Source organism: Cydia pomonella, chromosome 15 (assembly GCF_033807575.1).
Source record: "Cydia pomonella isolate Wapato2018A chromosome 15, ilCydPomo1, whole genome shotgun sequence".
Classification (NCBI taxonomy): domain Eukaryota; kingdom Metazoa; phylum Arthropoda; class Insecta; order Lepidoptera; family Tortricidae; genus Cydia; species Cydia pomonella.
Window position 1 is genome coordinate 7,170,462 of NC_084717.1, and position 26,159 is coordinate 7,196,620.

A 26,159-nucleotide genomic window follows, 5' to 3' on the forward strand; every position below is an offset into this window, starting at 1 on the left:
CCCTCTTCCGCACATAAATAATCGGCCGACAGTTATTTCATAACGCCGGAACTTTGATAGGACGAGGCTACGTGTGTTTCCGGTGCGATAATACCTACCTACGATAGTCCGAGGAACGGCCGTGAATTAGATATGCCATTGAGTTAAGAGTGTTAACAGGTTTTGATTTTTATACGAGTTTCATGGAAAGTAGATACAGAGACTTAACCGTACCGCTAAAGTTGATTAGGCCCGTATGCCCGTAAGTCATAACAAGGGAAATGATTTTAAAACTATACGATACCCGGACCCGGGTTTGGACCCGGGTACGTCCTTAAACTACGTCCAAAAGAGAGATATGGACATTGTGAATGTCATCTCGCTTTGTGTGGTAGGGCACAGCGCAGCGGATGTCATGCCAGATCTAGAGCGGAGCCAATCTAGGGAAGTACCTACACCTTACAGAAAACCGTAGCCAAATAACACTAGACCCTACTCATAGTGTTGTGTTCCTGCCGGTGAGAAGGGTTGCCAGAGCTCAACGAGGGGGGGATGTTAGGGTCGGCAACGCGCATGTGACTCCTCTGGAGTTGCAGGCGTAAATAAGCTACGGAGACTGCTAGCCATCAGGCGGGCCGTATGCTTGTTTGCCACTGACGTAGTATAAAAAAAAACTATCTATATTCGGAAAAAGCTTTTCTGAATTAATTTTAATAGGAATCATGTCAAAGGTCGTAGTGTAATTTCATATTAAACGCTGCTCAACCTTTTTATTTCATGATGTATATTTTCATATTCAATGTTTTACAAATTCAACTTTTAATAAAAAAAAACACGATCTTGCTACATCTGTTACCTACTCCGGTAATATATTTTTGTTATTTCCAACTTGATAAAGTATTGAAATAAAACTCCATCTCCTGGACTACGAAGGTAGTTAAAACGTTAAACACTTTATCTTAAAGGCCCTTGTTAGCTGAATTGTTTTAATTAAAGTCGTAGTATTTTTACTTAAAAGTAAGAGACTAAAAGCGCTTTCAACGTGGCAGGTGTGGGGTAGACTTTGCAGCTTAATCCCTTTGGCCTTTGTCGTTAATTTTTGCCGACATGTCTGTAGCAGTTATAAAAGCTAAAATAATTTAATAAAGGCGTTATATCTTCCCCGGGTCACGTAAGTGGGCGCTTCGGAGAGAAAATTACATTTTGTTTGGCCACGTTCCCCGCCGCGACATGGGACAACTCAGTTAGTGTTCAGGATTCTTGTTGATTCCTTCATACCTCGATCTCTTTATAGTCTGGTTTGTTGAATTATGATGTTTTATTGGTCCGTCTTGTTGTATTTTAAAATAAAATACAAGTAATACTTAATCAAGTTGAAAATAACAAAAATATATTACTAAAGTAACAGAGCTAGCAAAGATTGTGTTTTTTAAGAGACCAATCGCCTTTGGCACACAATTATGTTCTATCTGATGTAATCATTTTTTCTTTTTTCTCGGACAATAAAGTATTTACTTAAATAATAATAATAATTCAGCCCATATACGTCCCACTGCTGGGCACAGGCCTCCTCTCATGTGCGAGAGGGCTCGGGCTATAGTCCCCACGCTAGCCCAATGCGGATTGGGGATTTCACATACACCTTTGAATTTCTTCGCAGATAGAACAGTATTTACTTACTTACTTAAAATTGTGGGTTTATTTCTTTTATAATGTGGACCAAAATCAGGGAATTGCGGCAATTGTATAATTCAAACTCGACTTTAAATTAAAATCTGACAAATATATTTGGATTTTTAAAATATACTTTTTTCAGTACTACACACACTACATGTCTTAAGCTCTGTTGTTTTCAATAGTATAGGTATTTAGTTCTTTGATATTGATTTTATCTTACCTGTTCTTATGCGGATACCCTTCAACTACACTTCAATCCTTTAATTGCCTTTTAAATCCAGCACAAACACTCGCCCCTCTTCCATTCTGCTTTGACACATGTTTAGAATTTCCCTCAACCACGTACGCATGATTTCGACATTAACAAAGTTGTTTTCGCAACTTTGCACCGGGTTCTAAAATAAAACGAAACAAAATGCAGGAAAATGTTAATTTTACCCGTGCTAATGACAAACGACAGCGGACGCGTGATAGACCGTCTGTAAAATTTAGGTTTTGCCCAAGGGAAAGATCACCAGACCTTGGAAAAGGGGTTTTACAGAAATCTCTTACTTATTTGGATTTTATTTTGTAGTCGAAAGAAAAGCTCGTATAAGGATATAGATTGTAACACTACTCGAATGCGCGATAAGAAAGATTTTTACATATCTATTTATATGTAAACAAAATATTATCTTTTTAAAGATAAAGTCTAATATCGTTTGTTATTTATAATATTTGACTTGAGGTTGATGTTGAACTATCACGTACAAACAAATGTACGGCTCTCTTAAATTCTCGGCAGTTGCATAAAATGATGAATAAAATTTAATAAATATAACCAGTCGTGAACACGCCTATCGTGCTTTTATTCTAACAATACCGCCGTTATTCCAAATATGATCAAAACCAGTGACCGCAAACAAGTAGGCGGTTGCGAAATGATGCGTGGCCTCGCTATAAATATATAACATAACTTTCTCAAACTCACATCTAAATTAAACCATTCATTGAAAAAATATCCTTGTTTAATACGAGAAAGAACATACTTTTCGTTGAGACTCAAAATCGAGAAGCAAGGTTGAATACAAGCAGTCTAAAAGCTACCTTCCATCTCTGATGTAGCCACACGTTGCGTGAAAATTTCCCTATTACGGGTTTAATTCGAGAACGCGTACGCAATGTATGTAAATATCTAGGCTCTATGGTGTAATCCAGTGGTATTCAAACATTTTTGGTGGTCCACTGTACACCATTTTTTTTATGATGCGTTAATTATTATATTTGTTGGCTGTGTTTATTTTTCAATAAGTATAAAAATACAATATAGTATATAAAAGTATGCATTTTTTAATATATTTTTTGCGATAGAGTATTTCAAGAGCAGTGTGACTTGCTCGCAACTATCAAATAAGCAACTTTCATTTTACTCGGTGATATTTAATGTTTTGAAAAAGATCTTCACGTTTTCAAGCCAAATATAGCTCCTAAGGATTAGATCTATTCCGAGTATTTTATCCTGGCCACTTCTCTTTTGTGTCCATATTCCAGAACGTTTATCAGGACATGAACGTGTGCTTTTCGAGATATATAGACCGTGAACTGGGCCAGTGAAACGTATGATGGCTGGCTGGAATCAGTGGTTGTCATCGTGTTGCAAACGCATCTGCGCGAACCATGTCCCGGACTGTTGTAGAAGGGCTGCTCTTATACCTGTTTTATCATGGCGCGAGTCAAAGGGGTAACGGGGTAATGATTCTCTGCTTCTATGGATTTGGATTTATCGCTATTAAATTGGTAAGAACTAAGTTCTAATCCTGCCTGGGATCTTCCAGGCAGGATTAGAACTTAGTTCACCCAGCAGAAAGTAATAGGTATTGAAATTAGTCGTTATCTTAATATCGTTTGTAATTGTGTACGATCAGTGCCCCAACAAAAAACAGGAACTACATATTTATGTCAATGGACAGCAAGTGCAGTCAGAGTTCATGGAGGTATCGTAATTAAACAACATAGTAACAAGACGATGACCTTATACGCATGTCGCTTGCCACTCAGATTTTTTTTTATTGTCAGCTCTCCATCTTTATTAATAAATGTTTTCTTGTCATTAAACAGTATTGTAATAATAACTAGTTCCAGAAGATACCAATTGGCTAAATCACTATCAATTTCCTGAATTGTAATACGTTGTAATTGCAGGCAACAATACATTTAATAATCTGTGTAGGAAGTTTGGGAAGGCGTCACGTAGCCTGTCCCACGCTACGGGCAGTCGCCGATAAATGCTCGTAATAATTCCTTGCCGTAAATAATAATTTGGTCAATTTTCCCTATAACAACAGTTTCGGTTGCGTGCTCAAAGTTTTTATTAGAATTTTATTGTTATTTAGGCGTGTTTGTTCCTTGTTTCAGATTACATTGGAGGTTTTAAAGGAGCCGGGCGTTAATGTGAGTTGCTAAATTTCCCTTTAATTTATTATAATACGAAAGTGTAATTGAATTTCTCCCTTTTTCTGCGTGTAGGAACAAACTTAAGAGAAGCAATCTAATATATTGTACCTACGCTTTGTGTTCACTTCGTACACAAATTTTCATTTGTGAGTACACAGATTACGTTTATTCGCTAACTTTATTTGTTAAGTACATGGATAAAAATCTACTAACCTCTTTATTACATTTCTTTTGTTAATTTAACAACAGAGCTTTGTATTTTTTCGTATACATTACATTTTGCTGCCGTATATTAATTTGACACGCTTTTGTTTTTGTTTTGACGACATTTTGTTTATTTTTAAACGCTCGTGTCGCTTGTCGAGCATATTTTATTGGCAAATGACTTCTTAAACTGATAAGTAGGTACCAAAACATACTGATTAAATTATGTTATATATTTATTATTGATCATCATGAGAATTAACAAGATTCCACTTCAAATAAATACATAATTTTGTCAATCTCGAAGCAACGAAATACCTCCTTACATACATAGGTAATCACATTAAGCCCATTTCTTGGTGAGAACGGTATATGTGGGCATTAAATATTCAAGCTGTTTGAATTACACCAGTCTTCATATAAATCCTTCATAACTGTAATTTAAAGTCATACCTCAACAACAAAGTTTCCTGTCGTGAACTAACTGTATCGTAATGACAAATTTCCAAAGCAGATAGGTACACGGCGTAATGGGAAACAAAGCTAGCGGCCGCCGGAACTTTTTAGAGAGGGAAATTCGAGTCAACCGGAAGGTAGCCCTAAACTATAAGCGTTAAGAAACTTTTATGAGCGGGCGGCCCATTTAACCGCGAGTCAAGAGCTAATCCGCACTAGCGGGCAGCGGTACAACGCACCTGAGACCTGGCTTTTTATTTCCCATTCGCATTCCCACCTAATTTCGCGCACCGCAGAGGCTGCAGAGGTGGGCTGAACTTTGTCGGGCGTCATAAATTTATTTAACGGCCCGAAGGCAATAAGAGGCGGAGTGTAAAAAGAAAAATACGATACCAACGTGCCTAGCCGTTATTGCAATTAAACAGAGGAAGTAAATCTTTCAATACGAGCGGCGAACGCTCGGCTCCCAGTTTCCTGCTTTAATTTATCGCTTTGTTTTAGTCAATGGATCGTCCCATTGACGGATTGCTATGTGTTTGATTAAAAAACGCAACTTAATCTTTGCCACCCCTTTCGGTCCGTGTCTGCAGACACGGCGTAGGCTGCAGCGGGCGATTCCGCTCCTTGTACCCGCCCCGTTGCTATTAAGTACTTCGCATTCGTTAAACGAGATAAACACTTTTTTCTGGATGCTTTTCTTGTTTCGTTTACGGACTCTGTGAGAGTAAAATCTGTTTAATTATCAACTATAAATACCGTAGTTTAAAAATCGTTACTGTGAAACATAGAGACCTAATTGTGACAGAAAAAGTGTCCCGCTTTTGGGCAAATTTTCAATATTTGCCTGTAATTCTCCAGCGATGTCAAAGTACTATAGCATACCAGCATATTATTTTTTCGTGTTGATTTATTCCAGGTGGATGAGTCCGTTTCTCTTTGACGGAGACGCTCGGTACACGGTTTTTACCAACGAAATTACGAAATCAGCTAAGACGATTTCGTCCGTCGCTATGAAAATGTCATAGGTCCAAATTATTCGTTTGAAGAGTTTCTGGCAAATAATTTTGAGAGAACGTTTTCTTTGACTGAGTTCATGAATATTTAAGCAACACCTAATATTCTTGAAGGTCGGCTCAATGCGTACACATTACTTATCTATACTCAGATCATTAAGTTTAGATCGAGTGAGTATGTAAAATCGTAAAAATATATATTTCGTACCTACCTACAGCTAGTTATTATATAAGCAAAATTCTCATAATTATCGTTGTTCGCTTACGCAAGAATGATCATTTATGAACTCGCGAGTTTGCAACTTCATAAATGCATTCAAAACTTGTAGCTCAACACGATACGCCCAGCGCTGTTTACATCCCCCCTCAGAACCTCGTGAGTAATACGCAAAATTTCTGCGGTAATAGGAAAATGAAGGAACGAGTGTTAAATTCAAATTGCTTAATGGTTCGGAAGCAGGCATTTCATTTTCCATTCGAATTGTTGCGTAATTTACTACTGCGTACGCGTACGGAGGGCCTTTTGTTTGCCAAAGTTGAAAAAATTCCATGGTTTTTATTAAAAGTTGGGAATACCGGTCGTGTCATTTGCATGGGCAGGTCGTGATGTATTGCCGTGTTAACCCCGCAAATTGGGAAAATTAAAGGGTTTATGAATAAATATTTACATATAGGCAAGTAACAATACAATACACAGCGACTATAATAAGTCACTCAACTCTATAACTATGTTTGGATATGAAGTTGGCCCGTCGATATAAAATCAATTATATTTATATAAAAGCTATTTGAAACACAAAAATAAAACAGCAATCAATCGAAACCCATCAAAATCGTCATCCGTGGAAATTATACAGATAACACACACAATATTTCAATTAGCTACGCGACAATGGTACGGTGGGCACAAAAATGGTTGAAATATTCATGACGCAGGTATCGATTCACTGCATGACTATCCTGCGGTCACGAAGCCCGTGAAAGATGGTATCGGAGACCGCGCCCGCTTACGTGATATGATGGAAACACTGTACGAGCCCTGCGAATAGATAATGTGGGGGGATCGTTTTAATAGTCGAATATTGAGATCTCAATCAGTTAGATTAGTTTTTGTGAGGCGTGTTCTGGAGTTAATGCTTTATGGTTAAATCTAAACTGAAATTGAAGACTAAATAAACTGAAGTAACTGGTCTTTTACTAACATTTGACTCTATTATGCATGGTTTAGTGCTTACTTTGTATTAAAAGGCGAAACGATGGGATACACATTGCAACTAGGTGATATAAACTAATAAATTTTTTTACAATTACATAGGTAGCTACTATTTTTACGATCAAATTTCATGAATACCGCAGTATTCCGAATGCGTTGTGGATATACAAGAACAATGGAATCGATTTAACGGAAACGATTACGAGTACTATTTAGTAATGGTCAAACATCTACTGATGTTTCATAAATCCAATCAACACAATAATCCATAATTAATCGATAAGAATCTACTCGTGTCAGTTAGACAAACTTGACGCCTATCCAATTATGGTACAGGACGCGGTCATGTCCGATATGATAACATTACACCGTACATGAATCACTATAATGTAATGCCGATATCCGATTGGTTAGACTCAATTACGCCAACTCAAAGCTATTACCGGCTGATATACGGGTACATTGTGTCCAGCTTTATAGGTACTGCCCTATTATCTCAGTTAATTGTCTAGTAAGTAGCAGTACTTGTGAAATTAAAGTTTGGGCAGGTTTTCAACTGTATTTTGGGTTATTTGAACAGAACGCGGTGCGATTACTAGTTCTCAATTAAGCTTTGTTTATATAATCGCCTCTTGAAGTTTGTTGTCGTATGCTTGTTGTTAGGTAGTAATTAGATACTAGGTAAGTACAGTTAGTTTCAAATACGAAGTGACGGCCAAAGTGATCAAACATGTCCATAGAAATAAGAATGTGTTCCGAAATGCTCTGATCTGGTATTTTCTTCCGATATGGTCTGCTTGCCGCTTGCCTCCTAGTTATATCATAAATAATTCTTTGGAAAAAAATTTTTTTTTTGGTACAAGCTCTTATCGACAACTGTACTTTTCTTTCCACTGACAACTAATACGAGTACTCAATTACTCATCGAGACAAATCTAAAAACCCCAAACACAATAGGCTGCGTTGTTTTATCACAGAGTTCCTATGGCCACCTCCTGTCTCCATCATCAGATCAGCTTAATGGTACCACAAAATTGCCTGTCACCCGACTTACATCTGTATGCAAATTTTCAGCTTCATCAAAAACTTGCAAGTTTGGCCCGTACATACATACATAGTTACATACATAGGTACTATTGCAAGTTACAATAAAAGCTTGTAAAAAAAGATATATTTGGCTACTTGAGCTATCACTATTATTTAATGCTGACGGAACTAAGATTTTGATAGATTATGACGTACTTACTCTGGGAAGTTATACAGTTTTTATAATTCCTAAATCTTGATGATCGAAAGATGATTTATGATCCATTGGATTATTTTTTTCCTAAATTAACACGAGTTTGATTTGTCATTCATAAAAGTACATTAGATACATTGAATTAGACACGCATATAAATTTTAAAGAGGTGAAATAAATATTTTAAAGAGTTAAATTAATTAAACAAACTTATTATATAAATATATTCGGAAAGAAGCTAAGTGTTTGTGAACTTATGTTTTTCTGATCCTGATTCTCAAAATCGTGTAAATTTGGACCACGTTTTCTGGTATTAATTTTACCTCGCGCAATTTTAGCTTGTAAATGTATAATAAAATTATTGGTGAAATAAAGAATATTTACTCATTAACTTACTTTACTTGTAGTAGTGTGAAATACTAAGACTAGATGAAAACTTAATTTGTAGATTAATTATTTATAATAACTAAATTATCTCCAGTTGATTCAATAGTAATTATTTCCTCTCTTGTGTCTAGTTAGCGAGTAATTCACCACAATATCTCATTACACTATACTAGCGTCACATTTACACCTGTTTACGATGCAGACTCATTATCTATTAGGTATTCAATGATATTAGTAGATATATATTAATGGTATCAAGTTAAACTCTAAAATGACACATGAAATTTAGGGCTTGGCAAAAACAATCTGACAATATTGAAATAATTAACTCGAAGGGTGTAAAACTCCAAAGTGTCCAAAACGTGAGGTTATTAGGGATTGATTTAGACTCTACTTTTTCGTGGAAAACGCATATATACTCGTAGGTAAACTCGATCTGCGGAAAGTTAGCAAAAGGTATATATAACCTACTATGCATATGTGCACTCAATCCTTTCATATGGAACCCTGTTATGGGGAAATACGACAGGTTTTGAGCGAGTTCTTAAAAATGCAGAAACGTGCAATTAGAATCCTGGCTAACGCAAAGTACAGAGATAGTTGTAGGGACCATTTTAAAAGCCCAGGAATTCTAACATCAGTGTCTACATATAATTATGAGATATTATTATATGTAAGAAAAAATCAAAGTGATTTTGTATGTGCTAGGGATATCAGTGTACGCCCAACAAGGTATCCAGACAATCTGAGGTCAATAAAATGTAGATTGAACATTGCTAAAAAAATCTCCCAAGATAATGCCTCAGAAATTGTACAATAAATTGCCAAAAGAAATTAAAGCCGAAACTAATATCAACACCTTCAGTCTCCAATTAAAAAAATTGTTACTCGATAAGACAGTGTATAGTGTAAAGGAATACCTCAATAGTGAATGATAATATAATGACACCTCAAACATGTAACTGAAAGTAAAATACTTAATTTTTAAATAGAAATTAGATATTTCCTCTATCCTCTAAACCAGAGATCTCCAAACTTTTTTACCTGAGGGCCATGTTCGGGCCGGAATTGGCCCGCGGGCCGGGGTTTAGAGACCCCTGCTCTAAACGATTATGGCACATAATCATACATTTATTTGTATATTTTTTGACAATCTTAATATGTATTCATCTTTATATTCGATTGTAATAAAAACATGTCATACTTATTGAGAAATAAATGAATCTAAATCTAAATCATAATCTATAAAGGTATATCTTTCTAGTTTCCTTTCTGGTTGGTTGGTGCAAGAACAACATAGACAAACGACCCGATTTGAACTTTAAGATACGTCAAATATTTTGAAGAAACGTATATCGTATCTAGACCTAATATTTGACGTATGTTAAAGTTCTAATCGAACCTAAAATTAAAATCTATATCTAAAAACCACTATTAAAATATAAAAAATAAATCCAGGCGATTTCCATCTATCCGATCCAATTTAAGCCCCGAAATCCAAGAAAGAAAATTTTAACAAAGCCAATTTATAAAATAAATAATTACATTATGAGTACAGTCTAATATCCAACTCCTTAGCATTTTCAATTCGGAGTTTTTTTTTTTTTGAAAACTGTAATTTTTTTTCAAGTTTAGGCTGAATTTCACATTCTTTATTTGAAAATGAAAATACTATTATTAAACTGTCGTTTTACCAATGAACAAGCAATTCGGTTCGATTGTATTTAATTACCGGTTCATCACGAAACCCTGGGATGAAATTGTTCGGACCCAACAGTAGCATTAGCCGAATAGGTCCGACGGCAAACAACGCAGGTAGGGATTCGACTGTGTACTTTAATAATGTCAATGTTGAAGTCTGTTATGTCCATTTCTGGCAGGCGCATCAAGTAAACACATTACTCAATTACTTGCAAATTGATGTTCTGTTTAGGGGATGCTTCCAATGAGGTTGAGATGTGGTCGAGATTGCAGGGAACTGTTGATTGAAAGAGCGCACAATCCGTCTATGTGGACAATCTTAGGAAAAGCTATTGTCCAGACCGTCGTTTCGTTATACTGATTATTACAATATCTACTTGTCTGCCATTTGGTAGATATTTGACCCCGTACTGCTTGTTATATGCTAGGTAACTACTTATTCAATAACAATTTTATGGCAACAAACTTCTACCGACGTAATGCGAACAAAGTACACTTGTTTTTCTTTGACAATTATTTATGATTTTATATTTCAAAAACCTAATTGAAATCCCACAAACTCTATGAATTAGTTATAAATCATCCCACAAAGTTCACCCGTTAGTCGATGAAATCGCAAAAACCGTCAATATCATTTAGCACTCTGAATCCCCCGCTGTCCTCGGCTCGGTAGCATTACAACTGATAAGGGAAGGGTGAACGCACTCGTGCGTCCAGGGCTGTATTCAAACCTTTACTGAGCTCAAGCGAGTCGAACGATGGGGCAAAATAAGTGCGCTCGCCTCAAACACAAAGTTGTTATTAGGGGACGGGGTTAAAGTTACATTGGTCTGCGATCCATCAGAATCACTTACTTACATTTAGTAGCCAACGAGGAATACACCACCAGGGCCCTTATTCATATTGCTTAACCAACTTCACCACAAGACCAACATAAATGTGATAGGAGATTACGCGTACTCAATACGAAATCGCAGGGCAAGTTATCCTAGGGATAGAGAACAAAAAGCTTCACGAATAAATAAGCAGGTACAGTGTAGGGGCCCTACAGGCCGAGGGGGCACGAATCAAGAATACCAACGTGATTAATGGATGCCGAGTGCTACGATAATGATAATGACCCGTCTGCGACTGCATCATCAGAATCAATGCATGACGCAGCTTAGGTTTGCAGAATTTGTAGTGGGGCCCAACCGCTGATGCGCAAATTTTACCACTTGTTGTCCCTGTAAGTACATTTCGTACTTACATGGTGTTCGTATAGTGAACATTTCATGAATTTAGGTACGCATGCGCATCAACTATTGAATCGACTGGAGATAATTATATTAGATGAGGTTAATATTGTTTATTGGTCTACTCTTTCTTTTGGAGTTGGACGTGTAGCTATATGATGGTTAACTGTCTTAAAAATAAGTCGGTAAGTGGGAATCGCGTTCCGTAGACGCCTCGCGTCGTCAACTTTTGGGATAACCTGATATTTGGAATATAATAATTAAAACTTTGTAAACCCGAATTCCTTAAGATTGAAGATCTGAACGTGAAAAAAGCATACCTGGGTCGCCTAGCCGGAGGACGTCCTATCGGACGCCCCAAGTATCGCTGGAGTGACATGGTGGAGGCGGATCTGCGCGAACTTCGAGTCAACAATTAGCGAGAAGTCACACAGGACCGAGAAAAGTGGCGCTGTTTTGTGGCCAAGTCTCATTTAAGGTCGCTGAGCCAACGGAGTAAGTAGTAAGTAAGTAAGTAAACCCCAATAGGTAGGATGCTCTCACGCTCTGCCTAAATAAATAAAAAAACTTACAGATACAGCAAATTATATTTGACGACCGGTTTGGCCTAGTGGGTAGTGACCCTGCCTACGAAGCTGATGGTCCCGGGTTCAAATCCTGGTAAGGGCATGTATTTGTGTGATGAGCATGGATATTTGTTCCTGAATCATGGGTGTTTTATATGTATTTAAGTATTTATAAATATTTATATATTATATATATCGTTGTCTAAGTACCCTCAACACAAGCCTTATTGAGCTTACTGTGGGACTTAAGTCAATTTGTTATTTACTTTACTTATTTATTTATTATCATTTATATAAGTAGATAGAAAATAAACATAAATCGTTAAAGTCGGTTTTATTAATCTGTGCTTCCGCTGTCGTATCATAGCGCTGAGTGATTGGATGGGTTACCGCATCAGTATTTACATAGTTCGCATGCGAATGCCTAATGAGAACGCAAAAATTGTCTATCGCCAGGCAGCGGATTTTGCAATTAATGAGTTTGTATTGAGACAGGTGTTCGAGGACGAGGGGAAAATGGATGGCATAATCAGAGAACGCGAATAACATTTCGTGTATAGGACGGATGCATTGTAAATGATGATGATTTTAACAAAGGCATTGAATTCTCACTGCTGTGCTAAGCTATTGAACGCTTTTCACTGTACCCACCTTGAAATTTTTCTATTTAGCCCTGTGATTGACTGGTTGAGGCATTAAGTCATTTGTAAATTTTTTTATGTGCAATAAAGTTTAATATAAATGAATACTTAAATTCTCCTAGAGTACAGGATATTCCATCCTAATTGACACTAATATAAAGTTATATTTTTAGTTATTATTTATTAAGGTAGTATAAACCTAATACAGATCAAAACCCTAAAATATCGCAACTTGTATTAACTGTGTAATTTATGTTTAGTAATAATATGTAATACCTACAATAAAACATTGATTAATCACAATAGAAGCAGTTATGAAAGCCACATTTAAAAGGCTGCTTAAAATTTACTGACAATATCGTGTGTATCAGTTGTATTTCCCCAACTGCAAACAGACCAAAACTTAATGTACACAAATATATACAAGTATTTATACAGTAATATTTACTATTATGAAATATATTCACCACCAGCATTCATTTCATGAAAGCCACATCCCTATGTGCATATATATACTTATATATTGATATACGCGTATTCTGGTACATTATCACAGTTACAGTTCAGCTGTCCCAACCTCCCTCCCTTCCCTGCAAATAGATCATTATTCTTAAGGCATCAAACAGGCCAATTCGACTTTTAGTTATTAAACCTCATCCCTATATCATACTGATCTTTACTGACAGATCAGTATCGGACCACTTTTGACACTGGTCAAACATGACGTTTCTGGATGCAAGTTTTAGATATTAGATAACATTACAATATGATACTGATCTGTCAGTGTCAAAAGTGACGTTTTTGGTTGAAGGTTGACATAATGCGCTATTCAGCAGGTCCACTAAAGGATATTGGAACCATCTCATATTGGAATAATGTTTTATTTATTTATTTTATTGGTATTCAAAATAACACCAGTCGTAAATATAAGTAAACATATAAATGCTTACGTAGAAGAAGGCCAATGACAGTCATCCATTGAATCGCATTATGTAACAAATTAAAATATCAAAAAATATAAAAACAACGCACAGAAATGCTCGAAACCTTAAAAGTACATACAGGTCGTAAAATATATACTTAATTAATAATCTAGTTTAATGTACTTTTGGTACAAGACCATAAAATTTGCATTAGTTACAATAAAACCTTCAAGAAAAGAGCGTACTCCCATCTTAAATCCGGCAACGCACTTACAACCCCTCTGGTGTTGCAGGTGTCCATGGACGGCGGTAATCGCTTACCATCTGGTGATCCATTTGCTCGTTTGCCTCCTCTATCATAAAAAATAAGTCAGACACCAACAAAAATTTCACAAGATATATCCATATAAATAGGTACCTGAACATAGTATTCGATCTTAAGTTTTATTAATGGTAATGTTATATCCATGTGAGATCAGTACCCCTAGTGTAATTTTAGTCGATAGCGAAACGTGACGTACGCGTTTGAGTTAAGTCTCATTTTGTATGGGTTTTTGAACAGCGCGCCAAGCGGGACGTTTTGGAAAGTCAAAAATCTCATACAAAATGACACTTAACGCAAAAGCGTTTCGCTCTCGAAAATATTTACACTAGGGGTACTGAATCACTCATATTAATGGACTGAAAGTTTACAACTGTTAAGAAATATAAATGATGTGTGTTGTGAATACTAACGAGCATTCACCACACAAAAGCCACATTCCTTCATACAATATATTAACTTTCGAGTATTCCTGCTACATTATCGGTGTTACAGTTGAGTTGCCCTCACTGCAAATAGACCAAATCTTAATGCACTACATCAACCCGCAGCCGCCCGACGCGCAAATGCTCAAATCGCGATAACCATTAAACATACTTGAAAGCGAAATATTTCCCCTTTGATAGTACCTACGACTTAACATTACTGAAGTATAAAACCTACCTGTTCTTTACAAAAAAATAGGACATTTAATAGATTAGAAAAGATGGACATAATATGTTTTTTCTGATTTGTTTTATTTTACATTCTATTATATGTTGCATTCTCAAACCCTACTGTTTAAAATAACTTTCCTTAAGTTTAGTTATTTTTATACTCAGAAGGACTTAAAATTAAGATTGATCCACCAACCGCCGCGCGGCGTGCAGTTTGAATTCGTACAGAGCGTTCGCCACATTAGGACACCTCAGGCACAGAAAGTAGGTTATTGTCAAGCATTTCCATCCCAATTTTTCCCACTATACCGACTGGACATAAATCTCCACGTTTCCACTGCAGCGCTCACGGCCGCGTTAAGTACACACAATATGAGCGGGCGCGCCATATTTAATCGTTATCAGGCCGGGCAGACCTGGCGGCGTATTCATCGCGCCGTGATTTACTTACGGTTTATCCTACGAGTGACTTATGGGGCATTGATGCCCGGATTTGCTTGTTATGAACTTGAACTTGCTGGCTGTTCATGTGTTATGAATGTAGAACGAAGATATCACGCTTCATTGTCTCGAGGGTAAGAATGAGTTGATTGGGGTTGATATGTTGCAAAGCAGTATTATGTCGCAATCAGACTATTACTATGCACACCAGTAGATTAAATAATAGACACTAAACAACAAACAAATTACAAATGACACATTTCAAGTTCAAGGGTCAAATATGGATACCTAACTTGCGTATGACTAAGTTCGATGGATAAGTGTTAGCTCGGCAAAGTCAGACATTGGGATATAATACAGATTAACGAAGTTCAATCACCCCTCTTACTTAAATAAAATCTCTTTATCAATTTAACCCTTCAAGAGTTTGCCTTTGTACTGCTAATGTAATGTAAATTCTACCTTAAATCATACCAGATAAGACGTCATATAAAATAAACCGAGTTACATTTACTTTTCTTTTACTTAATCTTTTCTGTCTATTCAGGTATAATGCAATTGGAGCCTAAAGATTCGGGTGATGTGTAAACCTGTCAAAAAGAGTATTTTAGTAAGATTACGACGTTATTTCAGCTTCGTTTACTATTTTTTATCTTCCATATACTTACTTAAATGAGCTTGTGACAATTTTATTATATAATTCACCAAGTCATAACATACGCACGCCTTTTATATTAGGTATTATCTTTTTAGAGTTTTTGCATAGTTATTAATGGTTTGGGCATTTATACTCCACAGAATATAAGTAGTATTTACTGGCTCGTTTTTATTGTACTTTTTTAAATAAGTTAATATGAAATCATTTTAAAACTTTTATTCCAAGCGAAACGTAATAATCGAGGTTAATCGTGGTAATTACGTCCCATGGAGTAAACACGTTTATTCTAAATTTACAAAGAAATTATACTATAGACGCAATTAGTCCACTTTTCCAAGAGTTACGCTATAGGCACAACAGCAGCTGCTTCTTGTAATTTAAAACGTTCAATATTTGAATTTTATGTTATATTAAGTAAGTAACCAAAGAAAAACTAAATAAGATGTCACAAAAATTGTACAAGAGAAATATTAAAATCAATTTGACCATCTTTTTTATAGTTACCGAAACTAATTTCGGCCCTAGACAAAACAAGCAAACTAAGCGTGTCGATAGAATTGCATGCAAACAACCCATAAAGGCTGATATCGCCTTAATATGAAAACTTGCCCGTACCCTGGATTCCCAGCCAGAATAATTATAGGAAAACAAACAAAAAACCATTGGGAAACTATAAGGCTTTCAAGTCCCTAGTCCGCTAAAACTGTCAACGGCCGAACGAGTGGTTAAAAGCTTTTGGTTACGATTAAACTTTTTCATTGACAGGCTTTTGATTGCGACCGACCCTCTTTATTTGGGTTATTGTGAGTTGATTGAACTGGCAGATTTGTATTGCTTTTAGTGTTTCTAAGAAAAAATATTAAAAGAAACCTTTTTCACTTATTAATTGAAATATTGCTTCACAAAGGTCAAAGTACAAAAAACAAACCTTGAAACTTTGACATTTGCCTTTCACACCTGTTTTTTTATTTTATTATAGGACATTATTACACAAATTGACTAAGTCCCACAGTAAGCTCAATAAGGCATGTGTTGAGGGTACTTAGACAACGATATATATAAATATTTATAAATACTTAAATACATAGAAAACATCCATGACTCAGGAACAAATATCCATGTTCATCACGCGAATAAATGCCCTTACCAGGATTTGAACCCGGAACCATCGACTTCATAGGCAGGGTCACTACCCACTAGGCCAGACCGGTCATGTTTAACCCGTTTGGCTAGTGTTGTTCTACTCAATCCAAGCAGCGACCTTCAGGGGTCATCATGGTATAAATCCTATTAGCGTTACCCACAACCCCATACTCTCAGCTTCGAGGAAACCTAACCTTGACACTGGCAGTAAGCATTATATATTACATATGAAATGACGATGGTACATGAAGTTTCTGTAAGCTGGTACTGATGATACTGAAACATATAAAAATGTATTGAGCAACAACAGTAGTAGGTACTACACATTTTTGCTCTAACCCCCAAACAATAATATCTGTACAACTAACATTCCTACCTAAGAATTTTAAGTTCGTGAGGTATGACAGATATACTTAATATTATAAATACATAAGTCACTCTTTATATGTCTGTCTGTTATCTCTGTCACGCTTAAACTGCTGAACCGATTTCGATAAAATTAGGTATGGAGATAGTTTGAGGTAAAGGACAAATGATAGTCTTTATCCTGGAAATCATGCCTTAAGGTGGTGAAATGTTTTACTATGCACGTAGTACAATATAAAAATATAATAATTTTACGCAGTTTTGATACATTTACAGACAGACACGTTAAGGTCAACAGACGCGTTTACTAAAAAAAAATCGCCCAACTCTTAAGCCCAAGTGCAGTAAATAGCAGATGTATCGCTCATTGTTCTACGTTCGCATCATTACTCACACGCTATTTAGCAGTTAGCGCCGCCAGCCGATTTATCAATGCGACATTTATATTCTGTTAATCGTGTTTGGATATCGAGCCGACACCGATAGGGGTGCATTGTACAATACGGGCGTTGTGGTCGAGAACGTGCATTGCCGATAGAAGAGAGGGATTTTCAATACAGAAAAAATCCTGACAAATAAACACAAGTAAATTAAGCATCGTATACATGCGTTATTTATTTTGTCTACTCCCGTACTTTTATTTGTCATTTAAAGGGTCGTGCACACATCTTTAAAACCCTACCTTCTAGTTGTCAAGACAAGTCTTTAGTCTATTCCCTAAAAACGCATTTGTGCATACACGCAGTATCTTTTTGGCACTTTTCGATACTTCGTGTAATGACCACTTTAAAAATATAGTATGAAATACATTGTTGCCAACCTTATTTTAAATGTCATCTCTGACAAATAAGTGACCCATAGACAAGTTTTTTAATTTCATTCATTCATTTTCCCGCCCGTACCCTCCATTCTTTGCTACTTCTTGAATGTGATTATTGTGGTTGTCGAATAAAAACTTCACTTTTGTGTTAAAAAACAGCGTGTCTTTCAAGTTAAAATGGATGAAGACGAAAACTTAGAGTCTACACCTGAAGAAATATCAGTGATGGCACAAGAAGTCCCTAAAAATTTGCTGCCTTCAAAATCGCGATAGATGACATGAAAAATATTTGTTAAATTTACTTTCAAAGTTTAATTTCAAAGTAAGTGCTTCGTCGTAGAAAAAGTATTGTATGCAACGTTGTTTAACTGAGTCATAAAATACTCGTGGCGTCTTTATTAATAATTTTCGGTTTCGCCTCAAATTGTTACTCTCGCCACTCGCCTTTTTTGACCTTTCTTAAACAAGTATATTTTATGGTTTGCTGGTCTCTAATTAAATTTGAAACGTATGCAAGTTTGCAAGTGCATCTGTCGATAGTGTCTTGAAATTAGCAATTTTCCTGCTAAACCTTGTAATGAGACATTCTATGTGTGGATAGGCTTCGAAACTTCGGGTTTCGCCGGCAATGGATTTTCACAGACAGCTCAGTGACGCGCAACGTACGCCTGTATCACAATTATGATTTTATTAACCTTTGAGGAAGTCTATTTAGAGAGTATTTTTTGTGTCAGCTGTCAAAAGTAACATTTTTTTAACCAAAAATTGATAGCTGACAGATCATATCCATTACAAAACAGTAGTTATTAACAGATCTCCAAATATCGTGTGATAATTTGCATTTATTGGAAATGCTCCGTACTCGGTCGGAACAGAACTTTACCGTTAATAAGTTATATTATTTCGTCTATGATTCTTACTCTAAGCTATTATTTTTCTTGTTCTAAAGTGATATAACAGTTTATCATTAAATTTGACTAAATACATAGCTACCGGTTTCTCGTTATCCAAATAGTTAACTCGTTTGTTCAATATAGGCACGTGATTGAATAATCCGCTTCTCTCGGCTAAAAACTCAAATCGCATTATAGCAGCTATATGATAAAACTAGTGGTGCAATTCAGTTTTCTGCAAATACACAGAATATTACTGGCTACTCCCTTAATCCGAAATAAATCCACATAATCCAAACAAACGAGATTATATATTTTTTTTATGTAAAAAGATCTTTACTTTTACTGCGTATTATTTCGTCCGCGTAGTGAAAATAAACAACAAACTTTATTTTTTGGTTACTTACAGTTTGAAACTATTCTCAGTGACATGTTGCATCCATTCATTAACTATTTTAAATTCCGATTTCACGGCTTATGTTTTAACACCTCATTTTGTCTATTCTCTTAATTTTTTCTATGCTCGTAAACTTAAATTACCGTAATGTGTTATACCTGCCTGCTTTCGTAAAACTTCTCACCACACAGTTTGAGTTACTTGATTAACTGCGTTTCGTGTATGTAGCTCATAAAAATATACGAGTAACAAGTAAATACGGGAGTAGGGTAAGTTGTGGATATATTTCCATATCTGGTAATATTCGAAATTACTATAGAGTTCCTTTTCATTACCTTGATGCATTGGGGCTCGGATTTTTATCGGAGGAATTCACGCATGCAGTGTCTTTTTACGTGGATAATATTTATGTTCAAGGATTCTGATATATCTGATCATTTCTACTTACATTATGCCAAGTGGAGGTTTTGAAATCAATATTTCGTTTTTATTTTTATTGCGATGAGCATTTGTGTCTATAATATAAGTTTTAACGTCTAGCGGCCTACAATAAAAGGAAAATTGGCAATCGAATTTGAATCAATGGTATTAAAAAATAGGGTTGAATTTGTTTTGTTTTAAAATCGAACGAAATAAAACAAAAGCAACTCTGTTCCATTTAATTTAGGTTTAAATTTCATTGGGGGTAATTTGTACTAGTATTAGGACATTGAACACCAAGAGGTCAAAACTGCATTAAGCTCTCACATTGGAAACAGGACTTATTAGTTAATAACATTAAAGGTGACAGGCCATTTCTGACCACAGCTGCACTACTGCTCCGACATTACTGCAGTGGCATAAACGCGTTGGTATTATTGTCAATTTCCATAGTAAAATGAATGACAATACCGACTGCACGTATATGGTGATTTTAACGTATTTCCGACCTCAGCCGCACGTCAAATCTTTCACCTGTACAGAAATGTCTTTGGTCACAGATATTAGTAGCTCTAAGCAAAGAGCATATAACCATTACATTCTAAGGAGTTTATTACACTCGCGGATAAACAACCCCGATAGTTCCTGTGTTTCGCGGTAGGCCCTATAGTATGTATCCTGGGGTTTCTCTTATTGTTTTATTTTTAATGTTTCCTGATAAATTAATTAAATAAACTGTGCTTTCCTTTTTTCGTAGTTTTGAGAGGACAGCTATAAGCTCGAAAGGGTAAGAGCGATAGAGAGGCAAATATACGATTTTCAAATTAAGATTTTCATGGTAGGCAATAAGTAGATAGTAGCTATGTATGTATATATAAATTATTTACATGACTGATAGTGAAAAAACTGCAAATCTAGTTCGCCTTTGTACTAATTATGAGTGTTTTTTTGCTGTTTTGTTTTCATTTTTGTACAATTAAGAGTTTTACTACTACTATGTACTACTAAATTATAGGACGCACTTATATGTTAGAAAAAGATCGATGTCGGTATAATAACTGTTATTCATCATACAATCATGTACACACAGCATACAAATGTGACAAAATAATATTTCTTTGATGATTCTAAGACTGAAAGGGGTGGTCGTATGCAATTTCCTCTCTCTCTCTCTCTCTCTCCTGTTTCTCTCTTTTTCCAAAGTCTGACTTACTTATCCATAGATTTCGAAGAGGAATTAAAGTAGAAAATGATTCGAATGAAATAGCTTACTCTGTATCGTCTGTATTTGTGTTAGGATACTACGAAACTATAGTAGATTACATTTCTTTATTGGCCACAATGGTCGCGCACTGTGCGGCTTAAGAGGAATTTTCTCCCGCGGGCGCTCCGGCTGTAGTATGAGCTCCCTGCCGAGGTTTTTCTGAGGGTTTACAGTATGGGTTCTTCAAAAAAGAAGTGTACAGGGTTTTTAAAGGGTCGGCAACGCGCATGTATCACTTCTGGAGTTGGAGGCGTGCTTAGGCTACGGTGACTGCTTGCCACCAGGCTGCGCATATACTTGTTTGCCACCAACCGAAAAAAAAGTTTAAGTGATGCTCGTATTTAACAGGATTAATTACTGAATTTTCGCTGACAATTTATTTTATTTTATTTTATTTTAACAACAACAAAATTACACAGCATTACAGTATATACTAATGCACTGCGAAATTTAGGACAGAAAGTATATAAATGCATACACATCAGGTACAGAATACAATCTGGGACAATACCGTGGCACAGTGAATTTGGCGTGATAAAATGTGAAAGTGTCGTAATATCATATACATCGTGGGTACGTAAAACCTGACAGATTTTAAACACGCATTCCTGAGGAGCAAAAAATGTTTAGTCAAATTCGGCAAAAAATTGTTTTTTTTTTCTTTTGGCCGATAAAAAAGACATTTTCTGCACACAAAACGTTATTTCTTTCTACATCTTGGCGAAAAAAAAAAACATTACCACGAAGGAGTAAAGTTTTGTTAATTCATCTATAGATCAAAATTGCGAGTGTTATTTTTAGTTCAGTAATGTTTGTCAAAAGGTATGTCTAACTAAACCAAGTCACATGGAGACAGCGCCGCAGTCAAAAAGGCGTTTTTTCTAAAAGAAGACCGATTTCAGAAAACTTAGTATGATATTTTAGTCTCTAAATGCGATTAAGAATACAACTTTAAAATCTATCAAGTTTTACCAGCCCACGGTGTATAACATCGTTTAACTCGTTTATGGTGACACTTTCTCACCAGTTGCAAAGCCATTCCTGAGCTAAAAGAAGCAATCAGTAAGTTGTATTACCAAGTAATATAAATGAAAAAGTTGCTGTTTCACATATGGTAGCATATGGATACTCAATCATAAGAAAGATTACAAAATTGAACCACGAGAGAAGTGACAACTTTTTTAAAAGTAAAATTTTATTGACAGTTGCGGGGGCTTCAAGGAATGAGGGTTAAACCAACTTTGCTACAGAGTGCAACATGAAATTTTTTCATCACACCAACACGAGAAAAATATTTATTATTTATTCCAATTAATTTATTCAAAATTCTTTCTATCAGCCCCTTGGCTGACGTACGAGCTTTCTTCATAAAGGATTTCTTCAAGGTCAAGTTTTATATGGTCTAGTCATAAACTGTATCTACCCCGACCACGAGTGCCGTCGCCAATGGACACCTGCAACACAAGAGTCATTATAAGATTTAAATTTGTGCTTCAGTTTGAAATAGAACACTGGACAATATTAAGTGTAAATTGCGCAATTATAGCTCTTACAAATCAATCTGTTCATTTATTTTTCACTGTTAGGTACCTAAAGAAAGTAAAATTGGTTTAATATGAAAACTCAGAAAGCTAAATCTGTAATATTTTCCTAACACTGAACGACTATATTGGAGAATTTATTCTTACGTGTCTCATTGCCATCTCCGAAACCCTCGAATCCCTTTGCAATCCAGCGTACTTACACTGTATCCGTCACGAGCAACATGAGTCCCGCTCTCACGGATTTAGTCAAGAGGATGGGGAAGATAATTTCAAAATGTTAACTTACCTTAAGTTAAGAAATATTTCTCCTCTGCATTAATTTCATTCGAGTAATTTGGTTGTATTTCTTCAATTTGAAGTTAAATTGCTATTTATTTATTTGGCAAACAAACGATCACATTTCAAAATCTGGTTTTTTATTAATATTGCGTAGCTGCCTTGGACTGACTGTGACTCTTGTAGAAAGGCAAATCTGTTCTTCGTTTTCGTGAACCATGTAGCATTATCGTCACTTACTTCTTCTCGTAAAAAATACAAATAAGTAAATTAGTAATTTTATTTATACGTCTGACAGTGACATTATTCATAACTCATTAACATTGACAGTCAACTGACGAACGCTGCCGCGACTGCACGCCGCAAACAGCAGCATTCGGCCGCTGCAGTAATGTCGCACTAGTAATGTCACAACGGTAGTGCAGCTGCAGTTGGAAATGGACTGTCACCTTAATTTCTCTCTGTAAATCTGAAAAACTTAAAACGAAGGAATGAAAAATGTACTAACCTGCATATTTATAAGGCACGATGCGCATGCTCTAGTCACAGTTGGTGTCATTAATCTCATTAGGCCGTGTAGACACAGATGCTCGCCGTAATCCGGCTGCTCGGCAGATTTGCATAAAGAGTTCATGATTTGTGAACCCTTGCTTTTGCGGCTCGGAACAATGTGGTTTGGCTTCTTAAAAAGAGCGGTAATCCGCTTTTGTGGATTGTTAATTTGTCGCTCTTTAAGACTATGTTTAATGTAAGTTTAATAAGTAGAATACCTAATTAATTGCTTTCGTTCTGTGCTCTTATAAAACGCTTCCAAGGTATTCTAAGTGCTTGCTATTTTTATTCAGATCGTTGCAAGTAGTTTTAGCATATCTTTTATGATATAAACAAAGTTATAAAAGCAATGATTTGCTTTTTGTTTTTTTCTTAAAGATTTATTTACAAAATGCACACAATCATTACGTTATGCATTAATCCGTTTGCCCACTAGGGAGAAAAAATATCAATGACCAAATGGATTTTGAAATTAGAAATTGAACTAGTCAAATCACCAGGCAGATCTAATTCCCAAGAGCCAGAACAAATACAGCTAGCCAAAATTCTGTAGGAGGTCCGCAAACGGCCTGCACTCCCGATCCCGCCCTGAGCACACAATACACGCTGCCGATAAATTAAATTGCATCCACCGCAACCATACCTATAGGTATTTGTTAATAGCTAAATAATCGAATACGCACCTAAAAGCCTTTGGGGGAACCTAATAGCTCTAATTTTGAGGGAGACACGTTAGTCAATTTCCAAAATGACAAACGCCGTTGATTGAATCTCGTCTCATTTAAAATCAAATCAATCTAGTTTTCGCTCTGCGCTCGGAAAGTAAACTCGTATCGTAATAAGCTGACGAACAATGGTCTATGCGCACTTGTTATGTTAGAGATGGAATGAAGAAAAGAGCAAACCCCTTAAGTAAATCAGCGGGTAGAGCAAACATCGCAATTCGCGAATCGATTGCGCGGACTCGGGCCCTTATCTCGGCGGTGCGCACGTGTGAACCCCGTTCAATTTTAATTTCATGCTCAAACAATGACGCTATCGAGCAGGCTATTATTTTGTATCTTCGCCGAGGGTTGAGTTCATCTAAATCCGACAGATAAGCCCCTAGCTCTTTGTCGGCGCTGATCCTGATGGCTAATTCGAGCTCGTTCGGGACACACTCGGGACCTTCCGTGCGTCCCTACCACTTTTAATTTGTCATTAGAATATCAGATTGTTTAGGACGGTGTTGTTTTATCTCGTTCCCTCGTTTCGTTTATCTGTTGTTTTCGGCTTTCATATATTTAATTAAATACCGATTGTTAGCGTAACAAGTTTCATAACTTTCATTTGAATGAGATGCCTTCAATTTACATTCAAATCACTGATGCTATCGAAGATTCATTTACATTTCTAAATGATCGAGTTCGTGAAATTACTTTTTATGTTTTCAGTTTAAACTGAGCACTTAATATACAAGACATCTAATTCAGTTGGACCCAGGGTAAATGTAATTTACGAACATCCATTTCAATTCTACGAAAATAAATCAAGTTTCCCTAAAATATCTTAATATCTTCTTCTGTTACTTGCTAAACAGTGCTTTCTTGCAACTGTAAGTAGATAGTAACATTACAGGTTATTAATCAGCGTTATTAAAATTTATGATTAATGTAATATTCCAAGTACATACCTAATCACGTTTATGAATACCTACTGAGCGGGGATATCATATCGAGCCAACCCTTCATCGCTGTACTTATAGCTGTTTAGGTTAAATCAGTACGTGCTCGGAGCGACGATGATTTTCCGAATTCCGAACTGAATCGCATCATCGCTTAGCCCCCTTGTCTGTGTTTATCAAAACACTTAACGATTTAATATGCTCGCTGAACTGTGGCCTCCCCTTCCTGTACATTATAAAACGTGTATAATGATCGTATCTGTGTGCCAATATATATTACACTTGTTATCATCGATATGATATTTGAAGACAATTTAGGTACTCATTTATACGGTTATTCTTTCACTTTAGGAATAATATTTGTAATTTTATTGTCAATTATTTTATTCAGAATCTCCGATGATTAATGATTATATCTGATGTATGTGGCCTGCACACATCCGTTTTTATTAATTAATTATGTATAAGTGACTTAAGAATAAAAACTCTTAAAAGTATTTGGCTTACACGAATACCCTTATTAGATTGACGAACTTAGTAATAATAATGAAGCAAGTACTTGACTGCGTAAACCTAAAACTTAATGCGCTCGAAAAAGCACGCTTCCAAAGTGTAAAACCCGTTAATCCTAAGATAACTCTCCTTGTGAAATATGTAGGTTCGAATTTTCCATTTGATTTCTCATCGATCGGTATTAGGTGCATCTAGACAAGTTGTAATGGGGTAACTTCTAATAAGAAAACTTCTAATAGACTGTTTGAAAGTCCAATCTTCGGAACGATATCAAGCTAATGAGCTAAAACGGACTGTACGATGATTGCGTTGCTGTCTGGGAGGGTGGCCTTCCTGTAATTATACTAACTTTCGGTTACCAATATTTACTCAATGTGGGGCAGTGATGCTGTAAGGCTTAATGTTTTCTATTACATTTTTGCCCTACTTTTTAGTCTGTAAAACACAAAGTGAGGCATACGTCAAATGCGATTTCTAGTACTTTCGAATTGATTTTTTATACACCAAATTATTAAGTTATTTCATGAAATACGAATGCAGGTGGCAAATAAAGACCTTGATTA

General features: G+C 36.0%; 1 protein-coding gene across 1 annotated transcript in view; it reads left to right on the top strand.

The window, feature by feature from the left end:
* Nucleotides 1–26,159, top strand: part of LOC133525690 (semaphorin-2A) — a 458,429-nt gene that overhangs the window by 216,612 nt on the left and 215,658 nt on the right. The window contains exon 2 of the mRNA XM_061862038.1: nt 4,051–4,086. The gene's annotated coding sequence lies outside the window, so the exon portion shown is untranslated. The remainder of the gene's footprint in view (nt 1–4,050; nt 4,087–26,159) is intronic.